Source organism: Henckelia pumila, chromosome 1 (assembly GCF_033568475.1).
Source record: "Henckelia pumila isolate YLH828 chromosome 1, ASM3356847v2, whole genome shotgun sequence".
In the NCBI taxonomy this organism is placed as follows: domain Eukaryota; kingdom Viridiplantae; phylum Streptophyta; class Magnoliopsida; order Lamiales; family Gesneriaceae; genus Henckelia; species Henckelia pumila.
This window is the reverse complement of record NC_133120.1, coordinates 160374833-160393319: the sequence shown is the minus strand read 5'-3', so window position 1 is coordinate 160393319 and position 18487 is coordinate 160374833.

Here is an 18487-nt window from a genome sequence, read left to right as displayed (position 1 = left end):
GGACTCTAAAAACCCATGAATTGGAATTGTCTACAAGAAAAGAAATAAAGAAAGAAGATATCAAGGCAAAAGGGATTGCCTTATCTAGCCAATCCAAAGAAGAAGAAGATGATGATGATATGGAACTCTTCGCAAGAAAATTCAAAAGATTTATGCGAGGAAACAACTTCAAGAAGGACAAGAAGACGGACAAGGAAGTGACATGCTACAATTGTCAACAACAAGGGCATTATGCAAATGAGTGCCCTCTCAAGAAGAAATTTGACAAGGGAAAGAAGAAAGCACTCATAGCCACTTGGAGCGACAGTGACGATGACGAGGAAGAAGCTAACACATGCCTCATGGCTAAGAGTGATGACATCGTATCTGACGACGATGACAAGGTACCTTCCTATGATGAACTATTGCATGCATATAAACATATGTTTGATATGGTTAAATCACTTAGAAAGGAAAATAGAAGCCTCAAACTTGAATTAGAAACTAAGGAGCATGAAAACCTAAGGTTAAAGGATGACATAGCTCACTTAGAAAAATCTTTTGATAAGTTTAATGTTAGTAGTAATAAATTGAATAATCTACTTAGCATGCAGAAATGTAGTTTTGATAAGGGTAGAATAGGGTACGGTAAGAAATCAATAGACTTTACTAGCCTCATTGCTAAAGCAAAAATGAGATCACCCCTACATGCTCTTATTGTTGTAAAATAGGTCATGCTAGACATAAATGTAGATATTTAAGATTTCAATATAATCAAAAGAGCTATATGAAATGGAGGCCTAAGAGTACTTAACAACTCATCAGTTGGCATTATGAGATCATGATCTAAGGGAGTTCATCATAGACCGATTTAAACTGCCTTGACTTGCGACTGGTCTTCCTGATGAATGCTGCTCTGTCCAAGGAAATAGGTTTTTAAAGAGGTCATAGCCCTACCTACTACTAGGAGCACTCTTAGAAAGTGACGATGATGTTGCTATGAGAGACTGAACTCTTAGAAGTCTATTTTGTTTCTCTCTTTTCTAACACTGTGGACCCAAAAAAACTAAAGGGTACCAAAATCAAATTCTTGTAGGGAAATAGGAAAAATGTTCTTCCTAGCATATGGTATCTAGACAGTGGATGTTCTAGACATATGACGGGGAACAAGGACCTACTCCAATCCATCAAACCAAAGGAGAAGGGATCTGTCACCTTTAGAGACAACATCAAAGGAGTTATCGAAGGAATCGGCTCAATAGGTATTTCTAAATCCTGCTTGATTGATGATGTACTCCTAGTGAAAGGGCTTAAACATAATCTACTAAGCATAAGTAAATTGTGCGATAGAGGTTATGAAGTCAAATTCACTCCCCAACACTGCACTATATCACTCACATCTGACAAATCCATAAACTTCAAAGGATATAGAAGTGAAAATGTATACAAGGTTTCTTTAAATAATTTATCTTTATCAAATATTAAAAGCCTTGTATCCTTGAATGTTGATGACAAAATTCTTTGGCATAGACGACTAGGTCATGTTGGTCCTAGTACCATAGAAAAACTTTTTAAACTTGATTTAGTTGTTGGTATGCCAAAACTCAATTTAAAATTAGATTCTGCTTGTGATGCGTGTCAACTTGGCAAACACACAAGGAAATCTTTTAAAAGCAAAAATTTTGTATCAAATTCTATGCCCCTTGAACTTTTTCACCTAGATCTATGTGGTCCCTCGAGGAACGCTAGCCTAGGAGGGAAGCTTTATGCATTTGTCATTGTGGATGATTTTTCACGTTACACGTGGACATTGTTTTTAGCCCACAAAAATGATGCCTTTGATTATTTTAAAACTTTTGTCAAAAGAGTTGAGAATGAGAAAAATCTTTCAATCAAACAGATCCGTAGTGACCACGGAACTAAATTTCAAAATGAGAGTTTTACAAACTTTTGTGAAGAGAAAGACATCGGTCACAATTTTTCTTGTCCTAGGACTCCTCAACAAAATGGGGTCGTTGAGAGGAAAAATAGGACAATTGTGGAGATTGCGAGGACCATGATATGTGAGCGTTCTCTACCAAAATATTTGTGGGCTAAAGCAATGAACACTTCCTGTTACATTATCAATCGTGTATCAATAAGGCCAATTCTCAAGAAAAATCCATATGAATTATGGAGAGGGAGAAAGCCTAACATTTCATACTTTCGGGCTTTTGGATCAAAATGCTTTATTCATAATAATGGTAAGGACAACCTTGGCAAATTTGATGCCAAATCCGACAAAGGTATTTTTCTTGGGTATTCTACTACGAGTAAGGCTTTTAGAGTATTTAATAAACGCACCTTACTTGTTGAAGAATCAATGCATGTTGTATTTGATGAATCTATGTCTATAGTTCCTCGTAATACTAACGATGATGTAGAATTAATCGAAGAAGAGATGGCCTCCTAAAGCTTAAATAAAATAGATGTTTCTGTTGAGGAAACACCATCCGAAGGATTGGACGCTTCACAAAGATCATCCTATAGATCTTATCATTGGAAGTCCTTCGGGAGTAACCACTCGCTCTTCACTTAATAATATTTGCAATCATCTTGCTTTTGTTTCGCATGTTGAACCTAAGTGCATTGATGATGCTTTATTAGATGATTCCTGGATTATTGCTATGCAAGATGAATTGAATGAATTCAAGCGCAATGACGTTTGGTATCTTGTTCCTAGGCCGCATGATAGATCTATTATTGGAACTAAATGGGTATTTAGTAATAAACTTGATGAGCATGGTACTATCACTAGAAATAAAGCTAGGCTTGTAGCAAAAGGATATAGTCAAGAAGAAGGCATAGATTATGATGAGACATATGCTCCTGTTGCTATACTAGAATCTATTCGCATGCTACTTGCTTTTGCTTGCTCTATAAATTTTAAGTTATTTCAAATGGATGTTAAGAGTGCATTTTTTAATGGTGAACTAAAAGAGGAAGTTTACATTGAACAACCTGATGGCTTTGTTAATGCATTATTGCCTGATCATGTGTATAGACTAAACAAAGCATTGTATGGTTTGAAACAAGCTCCTCGAGCTTGGTATGAAAAATTATCAACTTTCCTTCTTTCAAATGGTTTTTCGAGAGGAAAGATTGACATTACATTATTTACCAAACATGCTAAAGATGATTTATTGATTGTGCAAATTTATGTTGATGACATAATATTTGGTTCTACTAACGAAACTCTCTGTCAAGATTTCTTCAAGCTTATGCAGGAGCACTTTGAGATGAGCATGATGGGGGAACTTAATTATTTCCTCGGATTGCAAATCAAACAGTGCAAAGATGGGTTCTTTGTGAACCAAAGCAAATACATCAAGGAGATTCTAAAGAAGTTTGGGATGGAGAACACAAAATCATCATCCACACCAATGAGCACAACAATCAGACTCGACAAGGATGAAAATGGTAAATCTGTAGATTAATCTTCCTTTCGTAGTATGATTGGCTCCTTACTTTATGCTACTGCTAGTAGACCGGACATTATGTTTAGTGTTTGCTTGTGTGCACGATTTCAATCATGTCCAAAGGAATCACATTTGTTCGCCTTAAAACGCATTTTCAAATATCTTTCAAATACTCCAAATCTCGGCTTGTGGTATTCGAAAAATTCTTTCTTTGATTTAAAAGCTTATTGCGATGCCGACTTTGGTGGATATAAGGAGGACAGAAAAAGCACTAGTGGAACTTGTTTCTTTTTAGGAAACTGTTTAGTTTCTTGGTTTTCAAAGAAACAAAATTGTGTTGCATTATCAACAACTGAAGCCGAATATATGGCTGCCGGTAGTTGTTGTGCGCAAATTCTTTGGATGAAGCATCAATTGCTCGACTATGGCGTCTCTTTTTCAAAAATTCCTATTTTCTGTGACAACACTAGCGCCATATGTCTTACAAAGAATCCGATTCAACATTCACGCACCAAACATTGACATTCGTCATCATTTTATTCGTGACCACATCGAACGAAATGAAGTTGAACTTCAATATGTTGACACAACTAATCAAATTGCTGATATTTTTACAAAACCACTAGATGAAAATACTTTTATTCGTTTGCGTGGTGAACTTGGCATGATTGAGTTGTAATCGCTTGTAGACATAAGTTTAAATTTAATGTCATATTAAGGGGGAGCTTAATATTAAATTCAAGCAATTTAATGTTGGATAATACAAATTAATTGTATTTATTCAAATTTATAAAGCTCACATTTTATGTGAAATTTATGTGTTGCTTTTTTAGAAATCATATTTCAATTCTCTTGTTTTGCATTTACTTTTCCAGTCTTTTTGATTATCACAAAAGGGAGAGAATTAGTTTGGTTAAATACTTTAACTAAGGGGGAGAGTTAGTTCGGTTAAATTCATGGAGAATAAAATTGGTTATTTGATAAATAAAATTTTAATTCTCTTGTTAGCTAATTGTTTAATTTAGGGGGAGTTTTATTCATGCAATTATATTGTGCAAATTTAAATTGTTTATTTAATATTGTACATTTATTTCTCCTATTTAACCAAGTTTTGTGATCATCAAAAAGGGGGAGATTGTTACGCCTTAAACGCATACAAATCTCATGATATGAGATTAATGTTTTTAATGCATTAAAAAGTCTCATAATATTATGTTTTGATGATTACAAAACTCGGTTAATTGTTACTAATTATTTAAAGTGAGATTTTGCAGATTAGATTTATAAACAAATAAATTATTGGAAGTTATTTTGAAGCTATATGTATTTATGAAGTCTCATATTGCTCATATAATGGACACAATATTATGTGGATGATATGGAACATTGTTATGAGGATATGAAGAAAAGGACAAGAAGAAGCCAAAGTATGGAGCAGCAACTTCCAAAAATTACTGGGAATTTTCTAGGAATTGAAATCCAATCTCCACCAGTCATAATCTAGATAAGGAAGTGTTACATGTACTATCCAAATTTCAGAGCAAACCAATGGCTATAATGAGAGATATGATTTTTTTCAAATATGCTGCACAGTGCCCACTTCTGCAAGGAACGAAACCATAAAGATTTGACTTAATAAAATAACTGGGAATGTTTGAAAAATCCAAATCAAATCTCCACCAATCAGATTCAAGATTAGGATGTTTTACAGCTTTTGTCCAAATTTCAAGTCAATCCAATGGATGGATTGGGAGATATGAATATTTCAAATTTGTTGCACAGAACAAGTTTGAAAAAATGATGAAGCGACTTCCGAAACATACTGGGCATGATTTATTCATTCAAATCAAATCTTCAACGTTCAGAATGCAGATCCAGATGTTTTAAAGCTTTAGTCAAAATTGCAGATCAATCCAACGGTTCGATTGGAAGATATGATTTTTCCCCAAAATCCGCTCAGTGTTGGGAAAAAGTAGGCAGCGGCACCGAACACTTTATGTCTACTCCTTGACTTCTTAACACACGCTCCATGCACTCAAATCAGATTCAAATATTTGCCAACTATAAATAGAGGCCATCCAAGGTCATTTGGAGACATCCCAACTCATTTCTTCTCTCCTTTGCAAGCAATTTCTCACTATCAAAGTGTTTGTGTGATATATTTGAGAGTGTTTGTAAAAATAGTTTGTGAGTTGGTTGTGCAATTATTGTAAGCGCTTGAGTGTGAAGCCAAGTGTGTTGTGCTATCGTTGTAAGCACTTGAGTGTGAATTCAAGTGTGTTGTGTTGAGGCTATCCTTGGAGCCCTTAACGCCAAGAGTTCGAGTTGTATCGGCGCGGTGATCGTGTTGAGTTGTACGGCTATCCTTGGAGCCATCAAGGCCAAGAAGTTGAAGTGCTAGTGGATCCTTGGTTAATCGATCTTAACCAAGAAGGGGAGACATAGACGATTTATCATTGAACTTCCATAAAAATATCTTATCCCTTTTATTGCTTTATTTACATTACGCATTTATTTACCGTACTTATTATTAACTGTTTTAAGTCTTCCGCTTGCGTACTTGCATAATTGCTTTAAATTGCTAAAGTTGCCAATAGAACCTAAATCCCCCCCATTAGGTTCTAACAGTGAGGACAATAAATGATTCTGTACGATCCAATGAATGAATTGTAATGAAAAAATAAATTGACTCTTAACTAGGAATATTATATAACAAATAGTACACATGAGATATGAAAAACAGTCTACTGAATTTATTCTTTATCTTTTGTATCCGGTGAATATTTTTTAATGACTATTACTTCTCTTTTAAAAGTCATCTGGCATATATCTGTTGGAAAAAATATTACGTTGTAGGCAAACAACTGTCAAATATATTCAGTACAGAGCAACTCTTTTTCGAGCTTCAACTATCCCATGTGGCTTAAGAGAAAGGGCTTCTCCCATATCTTTCCCTTGTCAGCACATCAAACTCAAGGAAATTCAAGGAAATTGCTTTATTTTTTTTAAATTTTTTATTATTTAAATATAACCATTATTATATATTATATATATTATATATACATACACACTTTTCTTCCTCCACCGTTTCTTTTTTCTTCTTTTTCGTCTTTTCTTTTTCAATTTATTGTATTCGTTACTTTAATTTTTTAGTATTTTTTATTATTAAATATTATATATATTAATATTTTTTATTATTTAATTTAATATTATATATATATCCGTTATGCAGACACATACATTCACAATATCATTAAAAAAAATAAGCTCTTTATATAAATTAAGTATATATAAATATATAAAATAAATTGATATTTTAATTATTTGAATTGAGTGTGGGGTACAAAAAAAAGTTATTTGAATTTTTCGTTATAGTGGAGAATTGAATAAGGTTTTATGTTTTTGAGGTGTCGTTGATGTGGCGGAGAGAGAAGCACGAAAAAGCTTTCCGGGACTCTTTGCTATTGTGGATGCCCTAAGGCATTTGCAGGCTTGATAAATCAAGGCTCCCTTATGTTAGAATTTCTTCTAAATTGTTGTAATCTAGAGTTGTAATTTTATTTTTCACTATTTGAAAACCTATGTACATGGAGGTTTGGCCTAGTCCACCTCTCTTGTATCTCTTTTATGTTATTCAATAATAGGGTAGGGTCCCGTTAAACCCTCCGTCGTGATGACGGTTTTCCTTAAAAAAAAAAAAATTCAGTACAGAGGAGGAGGTAAGCACACAAACAAACAACAATAAATAAATAAAAGAAAAAAAAAACTTGTTATTTTTGTGAAGAATTCGTGCTGGAGGTTATAAACAGATATTGTTTTATTTTTTTTAGTTGATCAAAAGAAATATGTTTTTTTAAAAATTAAAACTTAGATGTTATTAAAATTCAAATTCATAGCGTTCTAAACATTTCAAAGTTCGTGTTACTTTAAAATTTATAGTATTTTAAAGTCGATAGTCATTTTATCTTGAAAAGCATATTGCCAATAGCCGTAAGTACCAGGACGAGGCAATAACATTTTTAGGAAAAAAAAGTCAAACTCTTGCCTCAATTATTTTTGTAAGGGAATTGGGTTGCACATAAACAGTTTGAGGTGTTGTCACAAGGTGTTGACAACACCTACAATAACACCTTGAGTAATTTGCAGCAGAATATAACTTAAGAGTGAATAAAATAAACAAGCAACCAAATAAATAAACTCAAATGATTTAAGCAAGAGTATAAAATACTTTTGCGGCGCCTCAGGGCAAAACTTCACTAGAAAATAATTCAAAGAGTTTTATAAACTCTAAAACTAGTGATCATTGTAAAAATCAATTTCTCAAAAAATATGAGAAATTAAAGTGTAAAAGTTCTCCTAAAAATTCTATATGAAATAGAATAAAGAAAACTAAGTAAGGAGAAAAACTCTTGATGCCAAAACACGATCTATGAGAGAAACACAAAACTCCGAACTTCAATGCTCTCAAATCTTTAAGGCAATCAAGCAAGAACACGACCTCAACTAAACTTCACAAAATCTTCAGAATAACCTATGTTGTACGCACAGAAAGCTCTCACATAAATATCTCTATCGGTATCTCTCTATGTTTCGGTTGGTGTCTTTCTCTTTGCACGCCTATCTTCATATATAGGCTAGAATTCTACGGGACAGGTGTATGGCTGCATGCGAATGGTTGGACGCGTGGCGGAGATCGGACGATCCGATGACACGATCAGATGGCCCGAAGCAGATTGGACGCTCCGAAGGCGTGATTGAACGGTCCGATCGTGTTCTATAAATATGGGGACCAAGCTCCTCATTTTGTGCGAATTCCGAATTCCTCTCCTTCGCCCATGTGGCTCTATTTTAGGGCTTTGGGTACTCTTATTTTAGAGTTGGAGTAGGGAATATACTTTATCATAGTCACACAGTGTCATACATAGTAGCGGAGCGGTGCTCAAGGCTGTGGAGCAGTAGTAGGGGTGTGCCCCTAGTTGCGGGATAGTCTCCATCAGCGGGCTGACGACGGACGCAGGTATAACTTTTTCTTTCTAAAATTATTTAGAAGTATGCAATAGCTTAGTTAAGGCTTTTAGAGCTTAATGAATGATGCATGAGTATTTGCATTGTAGAGCTGTTGATAGACTTGGAACCTAGAGTGGGACTACTAGAACTGTCTGTAGTAAGGTACGTAAGTACTGACCGAGATAGCAGGCATGATATATATTTTTATATGTTGCATGAGTATGTGCTATTTGTTTTTACCATGTTTTACGGCTTTAGCACATGTATATTTTTACGGTAGACTGCATCTGGTATGATGTGAGTCTAGACAGTTTCCATTGGTGATGAGTTTCTCCTTATAGATTCGTGTCTGGGGACACTCAACCCATGATTTTCCTACCACTTTGAGCGACCACGATGGTGGAGTATATGCTATAGTCGGTAGGAGAATATGGGAGTGGCACCGCAAACTAGCTATCCGGCACTGCCCTGCATATTCTTGGCACCCTTAAGTATACTGTCTTACCCTGGTTTTAAATACACTTATGTGATGCGTATATTTTAAATATCATTGCTTTCGTATTGAGCGTAGTCGCTCACGTCCAGTATTTTATGTATGTCTGGACACCCCATTCGACGGGGCAGGTGTAGGTGCAGGATTGAGCACCAGGAGTTTGGAGCGGCCGTGACCTTGGAGACAACAGGATTAGCTTGCCATTTAGGCTTATTTATTCGATTGAGTTGTATAATTGAATTTGTTTAACCGGTATTATTCTGTCGGTCAGCTTGTATTTTAAGTCTTTCGCATCGATTTATTTTAATGCATGCTTAATTATGATCTTAACTCTGATTAGGTAGTGGATCTGGGTTGGTTAGCTACATTTATTGGCATCAGAGCATGCATGCAAGAGACTTGGAAAATAGTAATGAGACTTTTTGGGTTATCCTTGTAGGATTGATGAGACCTTGAAAAGAGGTGATGATGCGGCGATTAAGTTGCCCGAAGATTATCATCATCAGCAGGATTTCAAAAGATTTTGCTTATGGGATTCCAGCAAGTACGGACAGGAGCGATGGATCGTGTCCGAGCTTTCGAGACTTTTACTCATGTGAATCCTAGCTTTGGATTGAGTCCCGGATGCCAGAGGCAATGGCTGAAGATTGGTAGGGACTTACTTGATATTTGCATCTGTATAGTCATTACCATGATGACACTACTCTGAAGATTCTCCAGTCGTAGTTGGAGAGATTGTCATATAGACCTTCACCAGGGAATATCTCGAGTGCCTAAGGCATGACAGGTTTCGAGCGTAAGGTCTGTAAACTCATGCAGAACATGGTTTTGCCGGTATGATTGTATCGATGCTTTCGGTAGACATACGGGAAACTTCATGTTCAAAAGCATGATTTGGTTACAAGAAGAATATTAATGGTAGATCGTGAGCAGAAGAGGTCGATTGACAGGCACTGATGCAGAGCATAGCTGATTAACGATCACGAATCATTTCTCCGGATGTCTTTACAAGAGGACGGGTAGAGAGATTTGGTCAGGAGTACGCTATCATTGATGCGTGTGTCGATTAAAAGCTTCATGCTCAAGAACGATGACTAGTATGATGATTTAAATACTGTATTGTTGTAGTTTTAAACAGTATTTCAGTTGTAATGAATCATCATACTTCGGTTGTATCATTTCAAGTTATTGGTTGTACATTTTGTTGTATTTTCGGAATACTGTAATTGTATTACATGGGATTGTAATAAAGGAATTGTACATAACTTGAAGAAATGATACGTGTATTTTTATTTCAGAAATTCGTGAATGATTGCATGACTGTGCTGAAGGTTGGCTTGATCTTAATTGATTTGTGTTAAACTACTGTAGCTCATGGGTTGAGTAAGCCAATTGTAACCGTTTGACTTGCGGTTAGTCTAGGCGTTTTCCTAGGATTGACTTAGTTAGTCAGTAGAATAATTTAGTTCCAGTGATGAAGTGATTCATTTGGAGGCATAGTAATATGGTTCGATTTGGAACTTTGGGCTTTGTTCTAAGTTGTTTCCTTAGAACAGTAGTCTGTTTGACCTTCTTAGGTTGCAACATTGTGATGATGGGTTTTCATCAGGATACCAGGTCGAGTATATGCCGAGAGTTGTGGACTATGACCATGACTAGACATGATGGGGCGCAACCCTATGACAGTGTTACCTGGGAGCTTTTGTGCTTCAGGAGATGGCGGTGGGAAAGCTACTAAGTCTAGGGATTTGGCGACAGTCACGACGGGGTATGACCTTGGATTAGATATCAGGTTTGATATCATTGGCTAGATATCGTCTGGTGTGCTATAGATATTAGTTTGAGTGTTCTGCTGTGAGAACTAGTCTTGGAGGGATTTCCTTGAATAGTGGGTACTCTGAGCAGATAGGTTTGACCTATGAGATAATGCTAGACTAGTGGATCTAGTAGATGATTGGATTCTCTTGTGATAAGACGATCTAGGAGATGAGGTTGTAGACTGTCTGGGACATTGACTCGGAGGAGAGTATTTTCCAGCGATGAGAGTTTTCCTTAATGATGGATTTTATCAGACACTAGGATTGTACATGACTATTTGAGGCGTGAGGGAAGCGTGACTTATGCCATTGTAAACTTGGTGGTGATTCCAGGTGGGACATCGTGGTAGGCTACCTTAGTCTTGAATTGTTGCACAGTCTTAGCAAGGGATATAATCAGGAGCGTGTTCGATTTGTTAGTAATTATTGAACTTGACGAAAGGTGGCGTTCATCCTGAATGAACGAGTAAAGGATAGTGAGTCCAGTGATTGCGCTAAGTATTGTCTGATATTTTCACAGGTTGAACTTAGGATTTTCCATGAGATGGAAATGGTCTAAGTTGATGGATCGCAAGCGATTTTTGGGCTTAGTTCATCTTACTGATTCTCCTTGGGTGAACAAGACAACGATTAGTAGTGCTAAGGTGGCATGGGATCTGTGTTAATGACGATTAGTGGCTATTGGCTAACTCTGACAGAGTTAGGTTGATTAAGTTCAGTATACGAGATAGCTGTTAGTAGTAAGGCACGAGATTGTGTCGATAGACTACTAATATCTATTGTCTGGCTATCAAGTATGGGTGTGTTGAAACCAGAGAGATTTGGATATTCCAGGGTTGGGAATAGTAGACTTGTGGCAGCCGAGTCAAGAGTATTGATCGAGCTACATATGTATTGATGATCAGTGATGTTCTGATCTGATGAGTGCGAGCCTAAGTAGATCAACAAGTTTGATTGGTTGAGCCAATCAGTGATAATCAGTGTGTAGCAATTAAGAAATACTTGGGGTAGTATTTTGTCAAATAGTGCTGAAGGAGATTTGTACTTGATACAATCTCAGAGCATTTGGCAATTTGGATGATTTAGAGTCTCTAGGATTGCCGAAGATGGATATTTTTGGATTGTTGTTAATCGGGAATATCAGTTGTATGATCGTGAGATGCGACATTAGCTATGATCTAGTTCTCGAGATCTAGCAGGATGTGTCACTAGTCTTCTAGCGTGTGATGTGCGATGTCTCTGAAATGATAGAGATAGTAGATTTTCGACTTAGTAGCCAACGAGGTTGCCTTTGGTATCGAAGATTTTGCAAGATTGTGATGAATCGAATTCATTCTTTCCAGCCAGCAAGCCATATTTGTGAAGACTTTTTGTAAAGGATATTGCGTTTTAGCAATGAACGATAGTCAGATGTGTGTAGAGTGACAAGTTACTTCTGGTAGGAGGTGTTCCACGAGTAACTTGGTAGCAAGAAAAGTGCGATATTCCAAGGATGACGTGTTAGTCAGGAATCTAAGTATTTTCAGTGCTAAGACCAATGCATTCAGAAAGGTGTGAATTGACGGTATCAAATCCGTGGGGATTGATTTGCCTTGAGGATAGTGGGTCAGATCTTGTAATTATGGAATTGATAATGATGGTATCATCAGGAGTTATACCGGTTGCAGATTACTGTCGAGATTTCAAGACGGGATAGAAAGTGTTTCCATATTTTTGTGCACTGTGGAATGTCTGAGTCGAGCATATTGATGGGAGCTTTCCTTAGTCTTGATGTGTGCACAATGATTTCCAGTATGTATAACTATCAGGAGGATATCCATCGATTGGAATTCATGGGTGAATAACCTATGGTCGAGATGATGTAAATCATCATAGGTGTAATGAATTCCATTGTAGTATATGCATGGCTTCGCAGGCCAATGGATAGAAGATGAATTAGCGTCATTATTGGCGAGCGATGATAGTTTTCATCAAGGCATAAGGTTGAGTTATACTGAGGAACATTAACTGTGATTAGTACTAGATTGGATGGTCTGAGTTCCCGGTAATTTCATTGGGAATATTATTTTGCTTGAGGAGAGCATGAGAAGGATAACTAGTCTGGAAATCGTGTGAAGCAGTTACATTAGAGCATGAATTGGTGTCAATTGAATTTTCTTAAGGAGAAATTCAGTAATTGTTGTGTCAGCATAGTGTGGGGAATTGCGTTTCCTGACTAGAGATGTTAGTCATCGAGAACTTTTGAAACCATGAGATGGTTAGATTCAGTTATTGATTCGACGAATGATGTAAGCCAAACAGATTATGACTTGGTCTTTGTCAGTCTAAGACTATTCCTTTGGTCGATGATCTCAATCAAGTGGGTGTTGGTATCCTTCATGATCAATGAGATCGTGGTTAGAATGGAAAATGTATCAGAGTTGTGATACATTAGTGCCCGAGGAGTTCGACAGTCGACCAGTAGCGCAATAATCTTCAATTGGGAGAATGCTAATGTGGTTCAACATTAATGGAGCTTACAGGGAATTCGACAAAAGTCTGAGTGTGTAGGAAGCTATTTCGACCAAACATTCAAACAAGTGTCTCTAGTACATTCTTAAGGTTCTACCCTAGATTTCAAGGATGAAATATTTTAAGGGGGGAGAATGTAGTGACCCGTATCCAGAATTAATGATTAATGATTAATTAATCGTGTAATCATGTTTGGATTAAGCTAGACATGATTAAGGAAATTCCAAATGGATTAACGAAGTTCAGAAATAGATCCAGAACATTCTAAAATGGCTGGAAAGAGTCCGGAGGGATCGTATGGTTCGAACTGAGTTTGGGGGATCCGAACGTGGACGGAGCCAGGCTTCGGACGGTCCGAAGTGGGTTTGGAGGGTCTGAACTCATGCGGCTAGCTGTCCCAAAATAATACGTCATTGGTGATGTCATCCGAGGGATGTTCGAATGATCCGAAGGGTGAGATTGGACGATCCGAATAGTGTACGGGACAGGTGTATGGTTGCATGCGAATGGTTGGACGATTGGCCGAGATCGGAAGATCCGATGAGGCAATCTGATGGCCTGAAGCAGAACGGATGATCCGAAGGCGTGATTGGACGGTCCGATCATGTTCTATAAATATGGGGACCGAGCTCCTCATTTTGTGCGAATTCCGAATTCCTCTCCTTCGCCCGTGTGGTTCTATTTTAGGGCTTTGGGTACTCTTATTTTAGATTTGGAGTAGGGAATGTATTTTAGCATAGTCAGACAGTGTCTGACATAGTAGCGAAGTGGTGCTCAAGGCTATGGAGCAGCAGCAGGGTTGTGCCCCTAGTTGCGGGATAGTCGCCATCAGCGGGCTGACGACGGACGCAGTTATAGCTTTTGTTCCTAAAATTATTTAGGAGTATGAAATAGCTTAGTTAAGGCTTTTAGAGTTTAATGAATGATGCATGGGTATTTTCATTGTAGAGCTGTTGATAGGCTTGGAACCTAGAGTGGGAATACTAGGACTGTCTGTAGTAAGGTACGTAAGTACTGACCGAGATAGCCGACATGATATATATTTTTATATGTTGCATTAGTATGTGCTATTTTGTTTTTACCATGTTTTATGGCTTTAGCACATGCATATTTTTACGGTAGACTGCATCTGGTGTGATGTGCGTCTAGACAGTTTCCATCGATGATGAGTTTCTTCTTATGGATTCGTGTTTGGGGACCCTCAGCCCCTGGTTTTGCAACCACTAGGAGCGACCACGACGGTGGAGTAGACTCTATAGTCGGTAGGAGAATATGGAAGCGGCACCGCGGACTAGCTATCCGGCACTGCCCTGCATATTCTTGGCGCCCCAGAGTATACTATTTTACCCTGATTTTTAATACACTTATGTGCTGCATATATTTTATATATCATTGCTTTCGTATTGAGCATAGTCGCTCACGTCCAGTATTTTCTGTATGTCTGGACACCCCATTCGACGGGGCAGGTGTAGGTGTAGGATTGAGCACCAGGAGCTTGGAGCGGCCAGTGACCTTGGAGATAGCAGGATTAGGGTGTCCAGATACATAAAATACGAAATGTGAGCATAAAACTCTTAGCACAAGAGTATGAGTATACCGTAATATATACATACATTAATGCAAGTGTACCGCCTACTGAAACTAAAGGCCAAAGATCAGATAACAAAGGCAGACTGGGCCCTAGTATGTAGCACGTTATGCCTTCAGGAGGTGGCTCCCATACCAATTATCAGCGGATACTCCGAACCCAAATCGATGGAATTCCATCCACTAATAGGATAGGATAAAACCCTATAATATCCAAAGGATATAGCTCAAGATGAAATATGCATGCAGCATAAAATCATGTCATAAAATATGCACATAAAATCATATTAGATAAATCATGCAAGCACATAATACATGTATACTCAGTCAGGATATCTCGAACAGTACTTTTGTACCTCAACTAAAGGAAAGCTCTACTAGCTCTAGTCCGCGCCTACAGTCCAAGCTACAAGGCCAAATGATACTAATATTATTATATTACTCTAAAAGCCTTAACTAGAATATAGCATACTCCCTATTTACTATAAGGAGCCAAAGATATACTTGCATCCGTCGTCAGCCCTTTGATGTCGATGCCCCCAAAACTTAGGCACAACTCCGCTGTGACTCCCGAACGCCTCGCCTACCCCCGTGCCAAGCCTAGGAAGGCTATAAATACTAAAATAAGCTTAGAATGGGAAAAAACTCGAGGAAATTGGCAAGAAAAAGTGAAGCCTTGAACTTATATTTATAGGACACAATCGGAACCTCCGATGCGCCATTGGAGCTGCCGATCTCCCTAATCTGCCACGTATCAGCTCCTCACTGGCTGGACATTGATAAGTAGAATCGGAACCTCCGTTCTAAATCGGAGCTTCCGTTGTCACACACGTCATGGCTGACGTAATAAACATCGAAGCTTCCGTTACACACAGGAGCTTCCGATCACTATCGGAGCTTCCATTATGATCATGACCCTAATTTCTTATTTTTCGTTGATTAATCCCTTAATTTCCTTACTTAGTTAAGGGATACTACAGTAGGAGGCTCATGGTGGAACCAGATAAGCTTTTGCTAGAAGAGACGAGACATGTGGAGAAAAGGCATCGAGGATTACCCTTGGGTTTCAAGTCCCACCGCTTGAAGGCCTAACAAGCCTAAACCACAAGAGGCTCGAGAAGTCACACCTCGGAGGCCTGATGGGGAACCCAAGAGGGACCTTCTAAGTATGTGATTAATATGATCTCGGGAGGATCTACAGACAGGGACTCTAACAGGGCTCGAAAATCTTGGAGTAAGAAGTAAGTCATGGGAGTAGAGGCTTGGAAGCCAGATCCCTATCCTGTTATCACGTTTGGGCCAGAATATTTGGAGGGGGTATGTTTTCCACACAATGATGCCCTGCTCATACTATCTCAGGTGGCCAATTACGATGTGAAGATGGTGTTCGTGGACTTTGGAAGCTCCGTGAACGTTATTTTTCAGTAGGCCTTTGAGAAAATGGACTTGTAGGGATGTGAGGTAAACCTTTTGAAGACTGCTCTATATGGGTTTTCCCACACAGTCCAACCTAGGGGGAGGTGTGGCTACCCATCACCTTGGGGTCGAATGACCTGAAGAAGATTGTCATGACTCTCGTCATTGTAGTAGAGGCCCCGTACTCATATAATATAATCTTTGGGAGGACACCCCTAAAATCCTTCATGGTCGTTGCCTCTTCATATCACCAGAAGATCAAGTTTTCAGTAGGCAATCAGGTCGGTGAAGTAAAAGGAGAACATCCCTCCTTCCGGCGGTGTTATGCTGATATCGTTCGAGTGGACAATAAGAGAGCTCAGGGAGAGAAAGGAGAAGACGGTCCCAGCCGGGAGAAATTATGCGCGGTGGGAGAAATGAAGGAATAATATAAGGAGTAGACTTAGTACCAGGGCAACCAGGGAAGATCTCTATGATTGCTCGGGATTTGGAGCCTACCCTAGCTGATTAGCTGATGATCTGTCTTTCAAAAAACATGGATTTGTTTTCTTGGTCTCCTAAAAAGTTAACAGGGATCCAGACTCATGTGGCGGAGCATAAGCTAAATATTATCTCTGGGTCCCGGCCTGTGAAGCAAAAAAAGAGGCATTTCGGGATAGAGAAGGATAAGGTCATCGCTGATCATGTCCGGGAGCTACCGGAGGTAGGGCACATTAGAGAGGTACAATTTTCTACTTGGCTGTCCAATGTGGTGTTAGTGCCTAAAAGCGCAGGGAAGTGGCAAATGTGTATTGACTTCCGGGACCTGAACAAAGCATTTCCAAAAGACTGTTACCCTCTCCCCCGAATTGATTAATTGGTGGACTCTATCTCCGGGTTTAAAATTCTCTACTTCATGGACACTTATTAGGGATATCATCATATCCCATTGGCTCCAGAGGATCAGGATAAGGTCAGTTTTATCATTTTCGGGGAACATTTTGTTATGTGGTTATATCTTTTGGGTTAAAAAATGTAGGAGCCACATATCAGAGGATGATGGATAAGGTTTTTCAAAACTAATTGGCAGGAACGTGGAGGTCTACATGGATGATATTTTGGTTAAATTCCGGACCCGTGACAATTTTATCTCTGACCTGGAGGAAACTTTTGGTACCTTGCGGAGGTACGAGGTGAAGCTTAACCTGGCAAAGTATGTGTTCGGGGTTAAGAGTGGAAAGTTTTTGGGATTTGTGGTAATTAAGAGAGGAATAGAGGTGAACATAGAGAAAGTGAAGATCTTAAAGGAGATCCTCGCCTACATCCATCAGGGAGGTAACAGCTGATCGGAAGGATCACTACCTTGTCCCGGTTCATTGCCTGATCTGCCCATCGAAGTTATCCTTTATTTCAGGTGTTGAGAAAGGCTCAGAAGTTTGGATGGAGTGAAGATTGTGAACGAGCTTTCCAGAAGTTGAAGGAGCACCTGGCTAATCTGTATTAACCCGCATCTTGATTTAAGTAATTACATGATTAATCAAAACTAAAAAGATGATTTGAGGAACGGAGCTTCCGTTGACGATCGGACGCAACGATAGGGTGTCGAAACTGAATCAACGTTCCTCAGAACGGACGCAACATTTCTGTAGAGACTGGCAGGCATAAGGTGGCTTGATGACTAAACTACAAGTTTTGTCAAGTGTCGAACATGCAGGAACGGACACAACGAACCAGGAACGGACGCAATGTCCGTATCCGGAAATGTGCCTATAAATAGAGGATTTCTGATTTAAAATTTTCATATCGATTTCCGAGTTTCCTTCTTCAGTTATATATAGTGTGATTTATACACTTGAGTGCTCTATTGGTTATAATATAGGTTCTGGAATAACCAAGGTGTGGTTATAGTCATACGGGACTAGAAACTCCAAAGGGCTTACGATGGAGGAAGCTATGGTTCGGGAATCTATTTAAGTTTTGGGAGTACTTATTAGCTTAGTTAAGACTTATAAAACTTGTGTAGTGATACGGTAAACTTTTTAATATAGGCTTGGAACCTAGGATCCTACTAAACTTGAACTAGCCTAGAGGTACATACACATTGACTGAGATTGCCAGCGAGTATACATGTTTATATGTTGCATTTGTTTGGCATTATTATGTGGCATGATGTATGTTTTAACGCTTTCTATACTCATATATCATGTGCACATACACGTTGAGCCTATATCTTGTTATAC